Source organism: Zea mays, chromosome 9, assembly GCF_902167145.1.
Source record: "Zea mays cultivar B73 chromosome 9, Zm-B73-REFERENCE-NAM-5.0, whole genome shotgun sequence".
Lineage (NCBI taxonomy): Eukaryota > Viridiplantae > Streptophyta > Magnoliopsida > Poales > Poaceae > Zea > Zea mays.
In genome coordinates, this window is record NC_050104.1 from 86,984,968 (window position 1) to 87,001,895 (window position 16,928).

Sequence of the window (16,928 nt, forward strand, 5' to 3'; positions counted from 1 at the left end):
TGTGCCCTTGGGCCATTTCTATAAATGTTTTGGTGATTAGATGCCCAACACATGGTTTTAAGTTAATATGTGCTAAGTGGTTGAGAAGTGCAAAATCAAGAATCAAGGTATGTTTCTGGACTTAGTAAATTGTTTTTGGATACTAACACATCTCTCTAAGTGCTAGGAACATAGCCAAGAAAAGTGGAAAAGAATTGGAGAAGTTTTGGCTGAGTTCAGCCAAACCAGCACCAGCCTATGGTGCTCCGGACTGTCCGGTGCCTAGGCTGGCCCAGCGACGAACTCTTCGCTCTCGGGAAAAAGCGAAGGCGCCACAACTAAAAATCACCGGACTGTCCGGTGTGCACCGGACTGTCGGTGAGTCAACGGCGCCCGCGACCAACGTTCGACAGCGCAATCAGCGGACGACGCGTCGCCCACGCCAACGGTCGGTTGGTCACACCAGACTGTCCGGTGTGCACCAGACAATGTCCGGTGCACCAACGGGACCCAAGGTCCAATGGTCGGCTACGCCTAATAAGGAAGGAGATCGGGTACCGGACTGCTACTGTTCATGTCCGGTGGTGCACCGGACTGTCCGGTGCGCACCCGACAGAAGACAAGAATTGCCTTCCAATTGGAACTTCAATGGCTCCTAGCTGCCTTGGGGCTATAAAAGGGAACCCTAGGCGCATGGAGCACAATACTAAGCATTATCTGATCATTCTAAGACGCCTAGACTCTGCCGCCACACATTCGGATCATTGTGTTAGAGATTTGAGCACCGTTTGAGTTGTGAACTCCCTGCGCCGTGTTTTGTGCTCACGTCTTGGCTTGTGTGCGTGTGTTTGCTATGAATTGAGTCTTGCGTGTGTTGCTTTCCCTCCCTTACTCTTGTGCCTCTCTTGTGATAAAAAAAATGTAAGGGCGAGAGGCTCTAATTTGTGGAGATTCCTCGTAAACGGGAAAAGACTGCAAAGGAAGAAAACCGTGGTACTCAAAGTTGATCATTGGATCACTTGAGAGGGATTGAGTGCAATTCTTGACTGAAGGAGGTCAACACAACGTGGAGTAGGCTTTGGCCGAACCACGGGATAAAAATCACTGTGTCTCATGTCCCTATTCATTGTGATTGTTTTTCTTCTAGAGTTCTCACTTTAGCAACTTGTTTTTAATTGCACTAACGTCTTTAAACCAAGTTTGTGCTCTTTATTATTGAATTTTACAGGATCATCTATTCACCCCCTGTAGGTGCACTCAATTGGTATCAGAGCTGTACTCTTCATTAAAGGGACTAACCGCCCAAAGAGATGGATCCTAAGGGCAAGGGGATGGTGATCAATGACAAGGAGAAGGAGTCCCTCCTCAACGAGCCAAGAGAGGACAAACCCTCTGACTCTGGCTCGAGTCACAAGAAGAAGGACATGAAGAAGATGAGGCTGTTGGAACTTGCTCTCCCGAACAAGATGATCCAACGGGGGAGTGAAAGGGATGCAAACAAGGTTTTAGCTCTAGAAGGCAATTGCTCTGTTAATCCAGCCTCTCAAGGGCACTGTGTGGGGGTATTTATAGGTGCCTAAGTGCCCGGCGTCATGGATTAAGGACGCATGTGCCCTCAGGCGCCTAGGTCATCCCCGAAATATTCCCATAAAGCAGGGTTACAAACTGTCATTACAGAAAAGCCTTCACAACCGGGCCCGTAATGCGCTCATCCGCGTGGGGCCTGTTACAATGGGCCGAATTCTACGTGGGCCTTCGCGTTGGACGAGGCCACGAGATGGAGCGACCTCGTCGTAGGCCTTCGTCTTGCAGCGTATTGGACGAAGGGTGGAAACTGCCGGCCGTTTAGCCTCCGTTGGTTCGGTGAGATCGGCGAAGGCATTGAGCGAAGGGTAGCGTCTTCGCCTTCGCCCCAACATTTGCCCTCCGAGGGACCAGTTCAACTAAGTCATCTGGTGCCGAAGGCGTCGCTAGATGGTGGAGACGCTGCCCTCGCTCGAAGTGGTTCCGCGGGGGTTTTTGATGTGACCGTTGACGGACGCAGCACTGTTGGACTGTGGGTTTCCCGAAGTGTCGCGTCCTGTGTATAAAAGGGGGCGGGGCGGCGCGGGTTAGGTACTCTTTCTGCGCGCCGCAAAACCCTAGCCTCCTTTTGAAACCGTTTGACCACTCGCCTGCCCTCCTTGCTCCTGCTCGTCGGAGATCTGGCCCGTGTGAAGCAAACCGCCCGCCGCCGCCGACGGTACGTAGCCATGCCGTCCTCTTCCTCTTCTGCTGCCGATACACCGCCGGCCGGCGCATCGTCCGAGGGCACGCTGAGCAACATGGCGGCGGAGGAGTTGCATCCTGGTGGCACAGTGGAATTCGGCGTGTCACGGATGTCCTCGGTTCGCGTGCACGACATGCAACAGCTTGGATATTTTGGCGGCGGAGTGGCGCGTGTCTCGGGGGCGGAGGAGGTCCCCGAGCCAGAAGGCGAGTTGGTCGTCTTCAAGGCCTTTTTTGCCGCTGGCCTTCATCTACCTGCGCATCGATTCGTGGCGGAGGTCCTGCGTAGATTCGAGGTCTAGGTCCACCAGCTGACACCGAATGCCGTGGTGGCCCTAGCAAAGTATGTCTGGACGACGACTTCGTACGGCGGGCAGCCCTCTGTGGAAGTCTTCACGAAGCATTATTGTCTACATTGGCAGAAAAGAAAAATTGGACATAAGATTACACAATTTGGATCTTGCACATTTACGCCGAAGACCGGCAAGACTTCGATGGAAGTCGTGGAGTTGGTGCCCTGCGCCCGCAATAAATGGGGCAACTGGTGGGAATTTTGGTTTTACGTTTCCGAAGGCACAGTCGAAGACCATCCAGGGCTCCCCGTGGCCGTCATGTGCTCACATTATTACGTAGCGTACCCGCAGTTCGAGGTAGCGGAGGATGATGAAAACGAAGGGGCCCTTCGGTGCGCTGTCCGCATGAGTAGCGGGCGCGACCTTGTTGAGGAGTTTGTCGGGTATGGGGTATGGCCCTTGGCGCATGGCTGGGCGCTGGGCGAAGTATGCCCTCGCCAGATGCCCTCCCGTGGCGGGATGCTGGTGCGAAGTCCTGCCTTCGCGCTGGATTTGCATGGCCGAGATCCTGCCGCATTCGTGCGTGAAGCGGAAGACGGTGCGACGAGGATCGTGGGTCGCTACGTGCCGAAGACAGAGGGTCTGCGGAGCTGGGATATCCGTGGGTCCAATGACAGGCTGAATCGGGTCTTCAAATTGAACCGTTTATTGTACGGTTGTTATCCCGGGGAAGACGCCGCCGACTGCTGCGGGAAGAAACCGATGGGTGGTACCGAGGATGGGCCTTCGCAGGAGACTGCCCCGGCCACTAAGAAGAAAAATTAGGTACTATAGTGGGGGGAAAGGGGGTGTCTGATAATTTTGCTATGGAGTTGATGGGGACATGTGCGGCCCTCGGGGGAAGGATGTCTTCGCCCGAGCTCTGGGAGTCTTCGGCGCGAATGCTGGAGGTTACCGGGGGTCGGTGGCCAAAGAATCTTCCGATCCCCTAGGCAGAGGGCGAAGACATGTCTACGTCTCGTATAGCTCGTGGCTTGAGGATTTTCCCTTACGGACGAAATATTGCTGCTGTTGTGTCGGCAGTGATGAACAAGCATCGCCAGGATGCTGCGCAGAAGCGCTGGGCGGTCGTCAGGCTCCCCGATCCTAGGCGTGAAGCGAAGAGAGCACGGGGGAGTGCGAAGGCTGCCGCCCCCGACGGTAGCCAGCCGACGCTGGCTGTGAAACCGGCCGCGCCCGGATCCAGCAAGGTGCCGGAGAGCACGAAGGCAGTCGTCGCCGGTGGAACCAAGTCTACCCCGGGCGGAGCTGCGAAGGTCCGAGAGCTGCCTTCGCCGGGGAGACGCGTTGCCGACTTCGACACGAATATTAGTGTGGACGACTATTTCGTTGGTAAGTAGTTTTTTTTGACCGGTGGTGCGTTGCAGGGTCGGGCGAGGGTCAAATGGTTGTTGACCCGCCTGCGGTGGCAACCACGGCGTCAACCGCGGTGGTTGGGGTGAAGGGTGACGCTTTCTGCGCGAGCGGCGAGATTTCGTCGGCCGCTGCCGTCAAGGACGAGGCGGGCACCATGTCCCGCCGGCTGAGGGAGGCGTCGCAGCAGCTGTCGCAGCAGCTAAGTCAAGTAAGTTGAGCTGGACTTCAGTGTTTGCTGTTTCCATGGGGATTGTGGTCTTATGTGTTTCTGTTAGATGACCGACTTCGCCGACCATGTGGCGTCGGGTGCCCTTACTGCAGATGTGTCTGCCGAAGTCGAGAGACTTCGGGCGCAGCACGCGGACGCCGTCCGGGAGAAGTCGGCTTCGGAGAGCAAAAACCGCAGGCTGGCGGAGAAGGTGGACTCCCTGGAGGCCGAGAAGACGGACCTCCGGCGCCAGCTGGTGGAGGAAAGGAGGGAGGCCAACCAGGCCATCGCCGAGGCGCAAGCTGCGCAGGCAAAGGCCAAATTGGCGTGGGTGGAGGGAAGTCTCGCCAGCCAACGCGCCGAGGAGTGGGAGGTGATGTTCAACGCTCTGCGCGGCCGTGTGGACAAGGCCGAGGCCTCTACGCGCTCGGAGGTTGAGCGGACGCGCGCACAGCTCGTGGACTCGTACCGCGAGCTGGGTGCGCGAACTGCTGACTTCGAGGTGCCCGACCGAGAGGCGGGCCTTCGCTTCCTCGAGTGGTTGCAAGAGGAACTGCTAGTACTCCCGACCATCGTGGAGGGTTTCATGTCTTTTGCCTCCCTCGTCACCTGCGAAGGGGCCATGAATGCGCTGTCCCGCGAGGGTTGCAAACACTATGAGGTCTTCGACCAGTCTGATGAAAACTTTGAGCGCGAAATTTTTAAGGTCAAAGACCCTGTGGTAAAGGATTCCGCGGGGGCGCTCTTCGATCGGATGTGGGGTCCTCATGGCTAGGAGGCGGTTAGGGAGCGGTCTGATCGGGCGAGAGAGCAGGTAAGGCTTGTTTTTTTGTTTCGTGTGGTTGAATGTGGGTACGTGTGGGTTTGCTGAATGAGTGTGCTGTTGCTGCAGATGGCGCGTGCCGAGGATGTCGAAGACCTTGGGGATCTGAACGGCGCGCGGCCTGAGGCCGAGGTCAACCCGGTGCTGCCCGAGGCTGAGGTCGACCCGACCCTGCGCTCGGAAGCCGTTGAGGGCTCCTCCGTCGGACCTGTGTCCACTATGTCCGGTGAAGGCTCCTTGCCAGCCCCTACGCCGACGGCGGAGGACCCCCCGAAGGCGGTGGCGGAGCTGGCAGCGGAGGATCCCATGGCGGCGGCCGGGCCTTCGCAGGTGGCTTAGTAGGTGTGGGGGAGTTAGTAAATTTTGTCTGTGTTACTGAACCTTGGTTGCTGCGCAGGTTGAAGATTTTGGGCCTGCGCACGCAACTGCTACTGACACTGCTAATTTTGTGGCGGCTTCGACCGTGGTTGCTGAAAATGAATCAGATGATTCTGTGTCTAAGTTTTTTGAGTCTGATGATTCTGGGAGTTCGGTTGTGTGGACTGAAGAGTCTTCGGATGAGGACTTGGATTATTTTGCGGCCTTGGATGTGGTTGCGGCGGAGGCTTCTCCGCGTGCGATGGATGCTGAAGTTTTTCCTAGTCCGAGTGCTGGGCCCAGGCGGCGAAGGGCGGTGGCGAAGCGTAGAGTGAGTGAGGTGGAGGGTGGGCGTCTTCGTGTGGATAGGGCTGGCAAGCGGGAATTGTTGTCCTCGCCAGTTGGGGTGAGTGTAGGTGAGGGGGAGTTGCGAAGTCTCTTTGAGGGCGAGGAGCTGAGGATAATGCTGTTTAACTACAGGGAGATGGGTATCATCCTGAAGGTTGAACCAATGTAAGGTGTGATGCCCTCACTGTATGTGTGTAACTTTAATTGGTATGATGATTTGTATGATGAGGCTGTGTGCGTTCGCTGATCTGGCCGTGCCCGTGGGGGATTTGTGCACTTGATCTAGCGCGTTTATTATGTTGGTCCGGCTGCACCTGTAGTCGGTCTTTGTACGGATAGTCTTTTGAGGGAGACTTCGATTTTGCGCACTTGTTGTGCTAGTCCGGCTGCACCCTTAGGCAACTTTTGCACGAATAGTCTTTTGGGGAAGACTTCGATTTTGTGCACTTGTTGTGCTAGTCCGGCTGCACCCTTGGGCGACTTTTGCATGGATAGTCTTTTGGGGAAGACTTCGATTTTGCGCACTTGTTGTGCTAGTCCGGCTGCACCCTTAGGCGACTTTTGCACGGATAGTCTTTTGGGGAAGACTTCGATTTTGCGCACTTGTTGTGCTAGTCCGACTGCACCCTTAGGCGACTTTTGCGAGGTGTGTCGCACGCGAGGGTAGCCAGCACTGCCCCTCGCGGTGACTTCGTTGTGGTCGAATGTCGAAGACCGTCGATGCAGTCTTTTTCGACGTTGTAATTTTTGCGGGGGATTTCTTGCGTGTATATTACATGGCTCCGCCTCATTAAAAACCTCACCCCCCGGGAGGAAAAGAGTGCGAACCGGAATGAAGCTGTTTTGCGAATTACAAGGGCGAGCTGGCCCTGAAGAGTCAAACAAAAAATTTGCGGAGATTGTCAATGTTCCAAGAATGCTCTAAGTCCTCGCCGGATGGCGTTGTTAGCCTGTACGCGCTGGGGGACGCCTTCGTCTTGATGATGAAAGGGCCCTCCCACTTTGGCTCTAGCTTGCCCTGGGACTCTGTCCGAGCTGTCCGGACGAGTACGAGGTCTCCTTCGCTGAATTCCCTCGGGATGACTGTGTGGTCGCGCCATGCTTTTGTTTGAGCTTGGTATTTGTTTAGGGACTGTAGGGCGAAGACGTGGTCTCCGTCGATGAGGTCCTTCGAAGTAGGCTCGTCTATGTCGGGGACGGCTGAAGTGACTGTCCGTGGTGACCCATATTTTATTTCTTGCGGGGTCATGGCCTCCGATCCATATAGAAGGCGGAAAGGGGTGAACCCAGTCGCCTTGCACTCAGTCGTGTTCAGCGCCTAGACCGCTTCAGGTAACAGGTCAGCCCACTTGCCTTTCTTGTCATCGAGGAGCATTTTCTTGATGGCTGTGAAAATTTTACCATTGGCGCGTTCCACGACTCTGTTGGATTGCGGGTGGTACACTGAGGCGAAGGAAAGCTTGGTGCCAATGGAGAAGCAGAAGTCCTTGAAGTCTTGGCTGTCAAATTGCTTGCCATTGTCAACTGTGAGCTCGGACGGGACTCCAAAGCGGCAAACAATGTTTTGCCAGAAGAATTTCTGGGCAGTCTTCGATGTTATTGTGGATACTGCCCTCGCCTCAATCCATTTGGTAAAATACTCGACGGCGACGAAGGTGAACTTGAGGTTCCCTTGGGCCGTGGGTAGGGGCCCGACAATGTCCAGGCCCCAGCGCTGAAGGGGCCACGTGTGGGCGATTAGCTTTGTGAATTGCGAAGGGCTTCCTGAGCGTGGAGAAAACTTCTGGCAGGCTTCGCATGACCTTGTGACCCGATTTGCAGCGCAAATCATAGCGGGCCAATAGAAGCCTTGTCGGATCACCTTTGCAGCTAAGGCCCTAGGCCCTGCGTGAGAGCCACAAGTCCTGATATGGACTTCTCGCAGGATTTGGACGCCTTCGGTCTCGGTGACACATTTAAGCATGGGTTGGCTGACCCCCTTCTTGTAAAGCTGGTCGTCGATGAGCGCGAAGTCCCGGCTTCAGTGTTCGAGGCGCTTGGCCTCATTAATATCGGTTGGGTGATAGTACCCCTGCAGGAACAGGGTTATTGGTGCTCGCCAGTCTTCGGTCATGATGAGGTTGACTATGCGGTGGCCCTCGCTGTCATTGGTTATTTGAAGGCTCTCTGGGCTGCGGACAACTGGCATGCCGATGACATGGTAGAATACGTCGGAGGGTAGGGCCTCGCCTCTGGCGGCTGCCTTGGCCAAAGCATCGACCTCCTCATTCTTGGATCGGTCCACGTGCTGCAAGGTGAAACCTTTGAATTGCCTCTCGAGACTGCGGATAGCTGCGAGGTACTGCATAAGTGCGGGGTCCTTTGCTGTGTAGTCTTTCTCGACTTGGCCGGCGACTACCTTGGAGTCTGTTCTGATGATGCAGGTAGTGACACCGAGTGCCCTTAGCTTGCGAAGGCCGAGGATGACAGCTTCGTATTCGGCTATATTGTTGGTGCATCTGTCAGACTCCAAAGCAAAGCTGAGGCGTGCTGCATATCTGTGCTTGACCCCTGTGGGTGAGGTAATGACTACAGCGGCGCCTGCCCCCGCATGGCACCATGCGCCGTCGCACTGGATTGTCCACACCTTCTCTACGGACGTGTCCGGCTGTGCTATTGGCCCAGTCCAGTCGACGATGAAGTCTGCCAGGACTTGTGACTTGATGGCTGTCCTGGGCTCGAATGTGATATGGTAGCCGGAGAGTTCGGCTGCCCATTTGGCAATCCGGACTGATGCCTTCAAGTTTCTAAACAATTCGCCGAGTCCCCTATCTGAGGTGACCCGGACCTTGAACGGTTCAAAATAATGGCGCAATTTGCGCGAAGCCATAACAACTGCGTAGGCGATTTTTTCCAGTTCCGTCATATTGCATTTTGATGTCGTGAGTACTTCGGAGACGTAATAAATTGGACATTGCTTGATCGTGCCCTCTCTGCCTTGCTCTTGAACCAGTGCTGCGCTGACCGCGTGCGGCGAAGCTGCGATGTAGAGCAACAGGGGTAGCGAAGGGTTGGGGCTTGTAAGAATCGCCAACTCTGACAGGTACTGCTTTATTGAGGCGAAGGCTGCCGCCTGCTCTGGTCCCCATGCGAAGTCTTTTGCGCCGCGGAGTGTTTTGAGGAAAGGGAGGCTTCGCTCTGCGGATTTGGAGATGAACCTGTTGAGGGCGGCCAATCTGCCTGTCAGTCGTTGGACGTCTCTGGCTGACTGTGGGGGCGTCATGTTGATGATGGCCTGGATTTTGGTCGGATTGGCTTCGATCCCGCGGTGCGACACCAGGTAGCCCAGTATTTTCCCCTGCCGAACGCCGAAGATGCACTTCTCGGGGTTTAGGCGAAGTCGTGCGTCCCGCATGTTCGCAAACGTTTCAGCGAGGTCAGCCAGATGGTCTTCCTTGCTTCTGTTGGCGACGACGATGTCGTCCACATATGTGAATATGTTTCTGCCGACCTAGCTCTCGAGCACAGTTTTGGTGAGCCGAGAGAATGTGGACCCGACGTTCTTAAGTCCCGCCAGCATTCTGATGAAGCAATACGTGCCGAAGGGTGTTATGAAACTGGTGCTTGCCTTGTCTTCCTCCTTCATATATATTTGATGGTAGCCGGAGAAGTAGTCAAGGAGTGACATGACTTCGCACCCGGCCGCACTATCGACGATTTTGTCGATCCGAGGCAGCGGGAAGTTGTCCTTGGGGCAGGCCTTGTTGAGACTGGTGAAATCAATGCACATCCGCCATTTGCCGCTCTTCTTCTGTACCATCATGACGTTGGTGAGCCATGTAGGGTAGGCGACTGGCTCCATAAATTTGGCCTCAAGCAGGCGATGTACTTCGGCTTTGGCGGCTTCTGTCTTCTCATCAGACATCTTGCGCAGCCGCTGTTTCTTTGGCCTCACCGAAGGGTCGATTCCCAAGCTGTGCTCGATGATGGAGCGACTGACTCCGACCAGGTCGAGGGCGGACCAGGCGAAGACGTCTTTATTTTTGGACAGACAGCAGAGGAGTCTCTCCTCGTCATGCGGAGTGAGGTCTTAGCTAATGGTGACCGTTTGCTTGGGCGTTGCTTGGTCGAGGGGGATAGTCTTGGTCCCATCGTTGCTCTGCAGCTGTGCCTTGTCGTGTTCTTTGGCGGTTGGGCTGGCAGACTCAGGGACCTCGTGCTGGGCCGTGAGGCAGTGTACGTTTCTTTGCCCAGGAACGAAGTCTCTTTCTATGTTGCGCGCGGCCTGCTGGTTGCCGTAGACTGTGATCGCGCCTTGCGGACCTGGGATCTTCATGCACAGGTAGAGTCCGTGAATGGCTGCCTCAAACTTGTTGATGGAGCCCCGACCCATTATGGCATTGTACGGGTACACCATGTCGACGATGTCGAACGTGACTTGCTCACTTCGTGCATTGGGAGCTATACCGAAGGAGAGGGGTAGCTCTATTTTGTCGACAGGAAATGTGCCCTTGCCGCCGAAGCCATACAGTGGGTTGTCCGAAGGCTTAAGCAAGCTGTGGCTGATACCCATGCGGTTGAAGGCATGGAGGAAAATGATATCCGCCTGGCTACCATTGTCGACTAAGACTTTGTGCAGGTCCCAGCCTGCCACGCTGCAGTTGATAACCATGGCGTCGATGTGGGGTGCGCTGTGCAGGTCGACGTCTCGGGTGTCGAAGGTCAATGGCACATGGGACCACTTTGTCTGCACGACTGGACCGGTGACGGCGACGTGGTTGATGCTGCGGTAGTGGTCCCTCTTTTGTCGCTTCGTGTCGAAGTCGACACTGGACCCCCAGTGATCATGTGAATGACTCCGCGATATGGCTAATCGGCGAAGTCTTCTTGCTTTGGGGCCTGGGGGTGGTGGATGTTTTGCTGTTGCGGGTGTGGAGGTGGGAGTGGGGGAGGTACGATTTGTACCTCCTGGTGGTGTTGGTATGCGTGGTGAGGTGGATGTGGAGCGGGGCCGTGGTTGTATGGCTGAGGGGGTTGTTGATATGTGTGCGCGACAACTCTAGGGTTGTCGGCTGGTTGCGCCCGTGCCATCCTGTCTCTGGTGGCCTTTGTCTCTGGGCAGTCTCTTGTAGGGTGCGCGCAGTCTTCGCCGTGGAACAAGCAGTAAAATCTGCGCGGCTGCTGCGCACGTCCCTGGCCCCGACCACGAGTTCCGTTTCCGCGGCCCTGGGGGGATACTCCTGGCGGCAGGGGCCTCACCAGCGGGGTGCTGGTTGGCGATGTTGTGTACCTGCTGCTGACTTCGGCCGTCCCGACTGGAATCTGCCTGCGAAGGCCTCGTCCACGTACGGCTGGACTGCGGAGGGTCATTAGGTTTCCTCTAAGACTCGACTTTGCGCTGGTGGAGCTCTTCGGATCTGGCGTATTTTTTGAATAGCTGATACAGCTCCTGAAGGTTCCTGGGCGGATCTCTGATGCAGTGGCTGTAAAGGACGCCAGCCCAAAGACCACTGATGGCGTAGTGAATGGCAATTTGGTCATCAACCGAAGGCAGTTGCGACTTGAGAGTCAGAAACTTGCGGTAGTACTCCCATAGAGTTTCTCTTTCCAGCTGCTTGCAGAGTGAAAGTTCAGCCAAGGCGTTGGTGTCTGGGCAGTACCCTTGGAAGTTGAGCAGGAATTTGTCCTGGAGACTTCTCCAGGAGTCGATGGACAACGAGGGCAACCTGGTGTACCAGGTGAGGGCCGGGCCTTCGAGGGCGATGATGAATGACTTGGCCATCGTGGCGTCGTCCCCTCCGGATGATGCAACGATGACCTGATAGCTCATGATATACTGTGCTGGGTCAGTGCTGCCGTTGTACTTGGGATAGGTCCCTGCCTGAAGTTGGCGGGCCATGGTGACACTTGCAGGTGTGGTGCCAGGGGACTCCGCTCGTCAAGGTAGTTGACACCTTGGAATGCTGTGGCATGCGGGATGGCGTGTTCGCGCTGAGGGATGAACAGGTCTTCGATTTGTGCGCGCTGTTGGAGGGGTGGGCCGTGTTGTAGACCGAGTTGGCCTTCGCGCTGCATGAGCGCGATCTCTTGCTCAAGCTCCTGAGCCTTCTGCTCTTCGTCGCGTATCATCTGGCGCACCTTGGCTTGCGCAGACACACGTTGGCGCTTGGCCTCGAGGATCTCTTTTTGCTTCTGGAGGTTGCGGTTCTTGATGCGCAAGGCATGCAGCTGTAGCTGTTCCTCTGCTGAAACGCCAACGACTTCGCCGTCCTCGGTGGCGTCCGGGAGGTTGCGGTTGTCCTCCGGAGCTGCAGGTGTGGAGACTGCCTTCGGGTGTGGGTTGTTCATTACGCTGCCTCTTGCTGAGTGCGTCGTCTTCGCAGGCTTCTTGGTGGGTGGTGTCGACGAGGGCCTTGCCCTTTTTCTCGGCCAGCAGCGCTGCCTTCGCAGCTTCATCAATGGATGGGGCTGCCTTCGAGCTAGCTCTCTTGGGTGCCATCGCGGGTGGTTTTTCGTAGCACGAACGGTGGGCGCCAAATGTTGGAACTTGCTCTCCCGAACAAGATGATCCAACGGGGGAGTGAAAGGGATGCAAACAAGGTTTTAGCTCTAGAAGGCAATTGCTCTGTTAATCCAGCCTCTCAAGGGCACTGTGCGGGGGTATTTATAGGTGCCTGAGTGCCCGGCGTCATGGATTAAGGACGCATGTGCCCTCAGGCGCCTAGGTCATCCCTGGAATATTCCCATAAAGCAGGGTTACAAACTGTCATTACAGAAAAGCCTTCAAAACCGGGCCCGTAATGCGCTCAGCCGCGCGTGGCCTGTTACAATGGGCCGAATTCTACGTGGGCCTTCGCGTTGGACGAGGCCACGAGACGGAGCGACCTTGTCAAGGCCTTCGTCTTGCAGCGTATTGGACGAAGGGTGGAAACTGCCGGCCGTTTAGCCTCCGTTGGTTCGGTGAGATCGGCAAAGGCATCGAGCAAAGGGTAGCGTCTTCGCCTTCACCCCAACAGAGGCGCATCAAGAAGACTCTTCATCGAAAAAGAAAACGGTTAATCAAAATTACTCCTTTGTTTATTCTCACGTCCCTTACAATTTGAATGCTCATTTACTATCAATTCCACTTGGAAAACCCCCACACTTTGATGGAGAGGATTATTCTTTTTGGAGTCATAAAATGTGTAGGCATTTATTCTCTCTCCATCCTAGTATTTGGGAGATTGTAGAAAATGGAATGCACTTTGATAGTACTGACAACCCCGTATGCATAAATGAGCAAATACATAAAAATGCCCAAGCCACCACTGTCTTGCTAGCGTCTCTATGCACGGATGAATACAACAAGGTGAGCGGCTTGGAAAACGCTAAGAAAATCTGGGATACCCTCAAGATATCACATGAGGGAAATGATGCCACCATGAATACAAAAATGGAACTAGTGGAAGGCGAGCTGGGGAGATTCGCGATGATAAGGGGAGAAGAGCCAACACAGATGTACAACAAGCTCAAGACCCTTGTCAACAAAATCTGAAGCTACGGAAGTACCGTCGATCATAACGCCATTCGACTCATGCTCAGGTCATTCACTGTTATTGATCCTCATCTTGTAAACCTTATTCGTGAAAACCCCAGGTACACCAAGATGACGCCCGAGGAAATCCTTGGAAAATTCGTGAGCGAGCGCATGATGGTGAAAGAAGCACGCTATGTGGATGATGCCTTGAATGGTCCACTTCCCATCTATGAGCCGCAGCCTGTTGCTCTCAAAGCAACCAGCAGCAGGGAGGCGCTACCTAGCAAGATAGCACAAGTGGAGGCTGTCGGGCTCAATGAGGATGAGATGTCGCTCATCATCATGCGCTTCAAGACCGCACTAAAAGGATGTAAGGAGTACCCCAACAAGAACAAGTCAAGGGGAAGTGCTCCTGCTTCAAATGCGGTAAGACTGGTCACTATATTGCACAATGCCCCGATAACGATAATGACTAGGTACAAGAGAAGCATGGAAAGAGGGAAAAGAAGAAAAACTACAGGAACGCCAAAGGTGAGGCGCACATCGGGAAGGAATGGGACTCCGACTGCTCCTCATCCGACTCCGAAGATGAAGGACTAGCTGCCTCGGCCTTCAACAAATCTTCGCTCTTCCCCAATGAACGCCATACGTGCCTTATGGCTAAGGAGAAGAAGGTATGTATTCGAGACACTCCCAAATATACTTCTAGTGATGAAGAATCATCTGATGATGAAGTAGATTATACTGATTTGTTTAAGGGATTAGATAGAACAAAGGTAGACAAAATAAATGAATTAATTGATGCTCTTAATGAGAAGGATAGATTGCTAGAAAAGAAAGAAGACATTTTGTATGAGGAACATGATAAATTCATTAGTGTTCAAAAATATATTGCTATAGAAATTAAGAAAAATGAACTGCTGTCTTCTGAATTGTCTACCTGTCATGAATATATTTCTAGCTTAAAGAATTTAAATAATGATCTGAATGCTAAGTTAGAGAAAGTAAATAAAACTAGTTCATGTGTAGAGCATGTGGTTATTTGCAATAGATGTAGAGACCTTGATGTTGATGCTTGCAATGAACATGCCTCTACTATTGCTAAGTTAAACAATGATGTTGCAAGTCTTAATGCTCAACTTAAGACTTGCATGGATAATTATGAGAAACTTAAATTTGCTAGGGATGCCTACACTGTTGGTAGACACCACTTGTTGGGGACTTGTTCTCAAATGCTATGAATCAAGAACAAGGCAACATAAAATGTTAAATACTAATGCCCTTCGTCCGCTGAAGCATTATCTCCCCAAGGATTTAATGAACTTCGGACGAAGACCATGAACAAAATATCACGAAGGTCATACCTTCGTGATCAGACTTATAAAACAATATGAAATAAAATATAAAACATGAAGTATTAGAGAGAGATATGCCGTAGATAGATAACATTATTCACATATTTTATTATATGAATTTAAATACCAAAACATAATGTTTAGGCACATTTATACCTTTGCCTTGGCAGAAAACAATAATTTCAGAGCAATGCGTTTGCAATTACAGGATTCCCCGTGAACAGTAAAGGAATACTGCTCACTATTTATAGGCACAGGACACAGCCTGTAAGGAATTACAATCATACCCCTTATAAAAGTTTACAACAATGACTCAGACCCTTATGGACTAAAAAGTCATTCCATCTTTAAGTCGGTTCGATCCTTCATCTTCGGATACGCTATAACACCGAAGCTTCATGAGTGGTAGCTTCAGCATCACGTATAAGCAGCTTTTGCCGAAGCTGTTTCTTCGTGCAGGACCTTCGGCGACGGAGCATGGTCCCAACAGTAGCCCCTTCGCGGTGCTAGATCGTTTTTCGTAACGAGCTTGATCCGTGAAAAAAGTCTCTTAGGCTTCGGGAAGCCGAAGGTCCGAAAAACACCTTCCCTGAGCTCGTTGCCGAGAAACGATACAGTTTCTGAGCGCGGAGCGGTCCCACCATGCAGGTTTACTTTCTTGGTTTTTGCGGCCCACTGTTCAGTGGGTGCGAGCGACTGTTTGCCCGGTGTAAAAATCTTGACGATTCACCTTCTTACCTGCAGCACTATATAAACAGACAGGTAGGTGTGAAGTTACCACAACATTCATTGTTATTGCACTGTTTTGCTGCCAAAAATTTAACCATAGCTGAAGCTTGACTTTTGCATTCAAACGAAGCTCCAGTTTGGATTCTGCTTCGTCACAAGAAGAGCTTTGGAAAAAAGGTTATTAATTTCCAAGGAATTTTCAAGAAAATTTAAAATCAAATGGCCAGAGTACGCTCCACTGCTAGGGTTGAGCGTGATGGAGATGAGACCGAAGCCGCTGAAACTGTTCCGATTTCTGAAGCAATGAGGCGTTCTAGGCTGGTTTCATCAGAGGACACACCTGCTGCCGAAGCAACACAAGCTGATGTTGAAGAAGTTGGTTCCGAAGATGAGTACAGCTGCGGGATGCCAAGTAAACCTAGTCATTTGGACTTTGGAAAGTCCACCATCTCTGAAGCTGATCTTCCCAAAATGGTGAAGCTGAGCTACTTCAGTGAAGCAAAAAAGGAGCTGATTTGTTTTGGCGGAGAGGAAATTACTCCGAAGCCGGAAAAGAATGAGGTTGTAGTGTTCAAAAGCTTCTTTAAAGCAGGGTTAAGATTTCCTTTGAATGGGATGATTGCTGATGTTTTGAAGAAGTTTGGGGTTTACCTTCATCAGCTGACCCCTAATGTCATCGTTAGATTAAGCGTTTATATTTGGGCCCTTCGTAGCCAGGGAGTGGAACCGTTCGGTGAGGGTTTCTGCCGAGTTCATGAATTACACTACCAGACTAAAGCCAGAGGAGATGGTCTACATGAGAATTTTGGCTGCTACAACTTTGCTTATCGCAAGACTACGAAGTTTCCAGTGATAAGCTACCGAAGCAAATGGCCAGCCGGATGGAAGTCTGAATGGTTTTATGTTAAAGTTGATAAAGATGAAGATAAATTGGTCCAGAGTCCGCTAGAGCTAACCTTCGGAGAGATGAGGCCCGGATGCAACATGATAAGGGGGAGCCCGAGCCAGATTGCTTTGGCTGAATTTCGCGTGATTTCAGATCATATTGGCACTAGAGACTTGGTGCAGGAATTTCTAGCTTTTAAAGTGTTCCCAACAATGAGGGAGTGGGAGATGCCGAAGCTGGAGGGAGAAAAGAAAAAGGGAGAACTTGTTCGATTGCCTTATTACTACAAGTTTAAGAAAGACTTTAAAAAACCCTGCCAGGAGTGGTTGGACACAATCGAGATTGTGTGCAACGATATCCTCGGAAATTATTCTAAGAAAGAAGATCAGTTGATGACTGCAGCCTTCGGCACTCGTCCGAAGCGAAGATTGAATCGTGTGCTAGATGCCTTGAATTTTGATTACCCTGATTATGAGCAACTGGGCGGAGATGCCGAAGGCCCGAAGAGAAAGAGGATTGCCAGCGCCCTGGACAAAGAAAGCACCAAATTGGCTAAAAAGGAAAAAGAAATTTCTGAAAAACTGAGCCCTGAGTCGAAGATGGCTATTCCAAGGAAAAGAAAAGCTGCATCTCCAAAACCTGCATCTCCAAAACCAAAGACATCGGCCCGAGAGGAGGAAGCTTCTGCTGCCGAAGTGGAAGAGATTCTGAAGGTAATGACTGAACCTTTGCCTATCAAGCTAAGTCCGCTGGCGCCAGAACTGGCGAAGT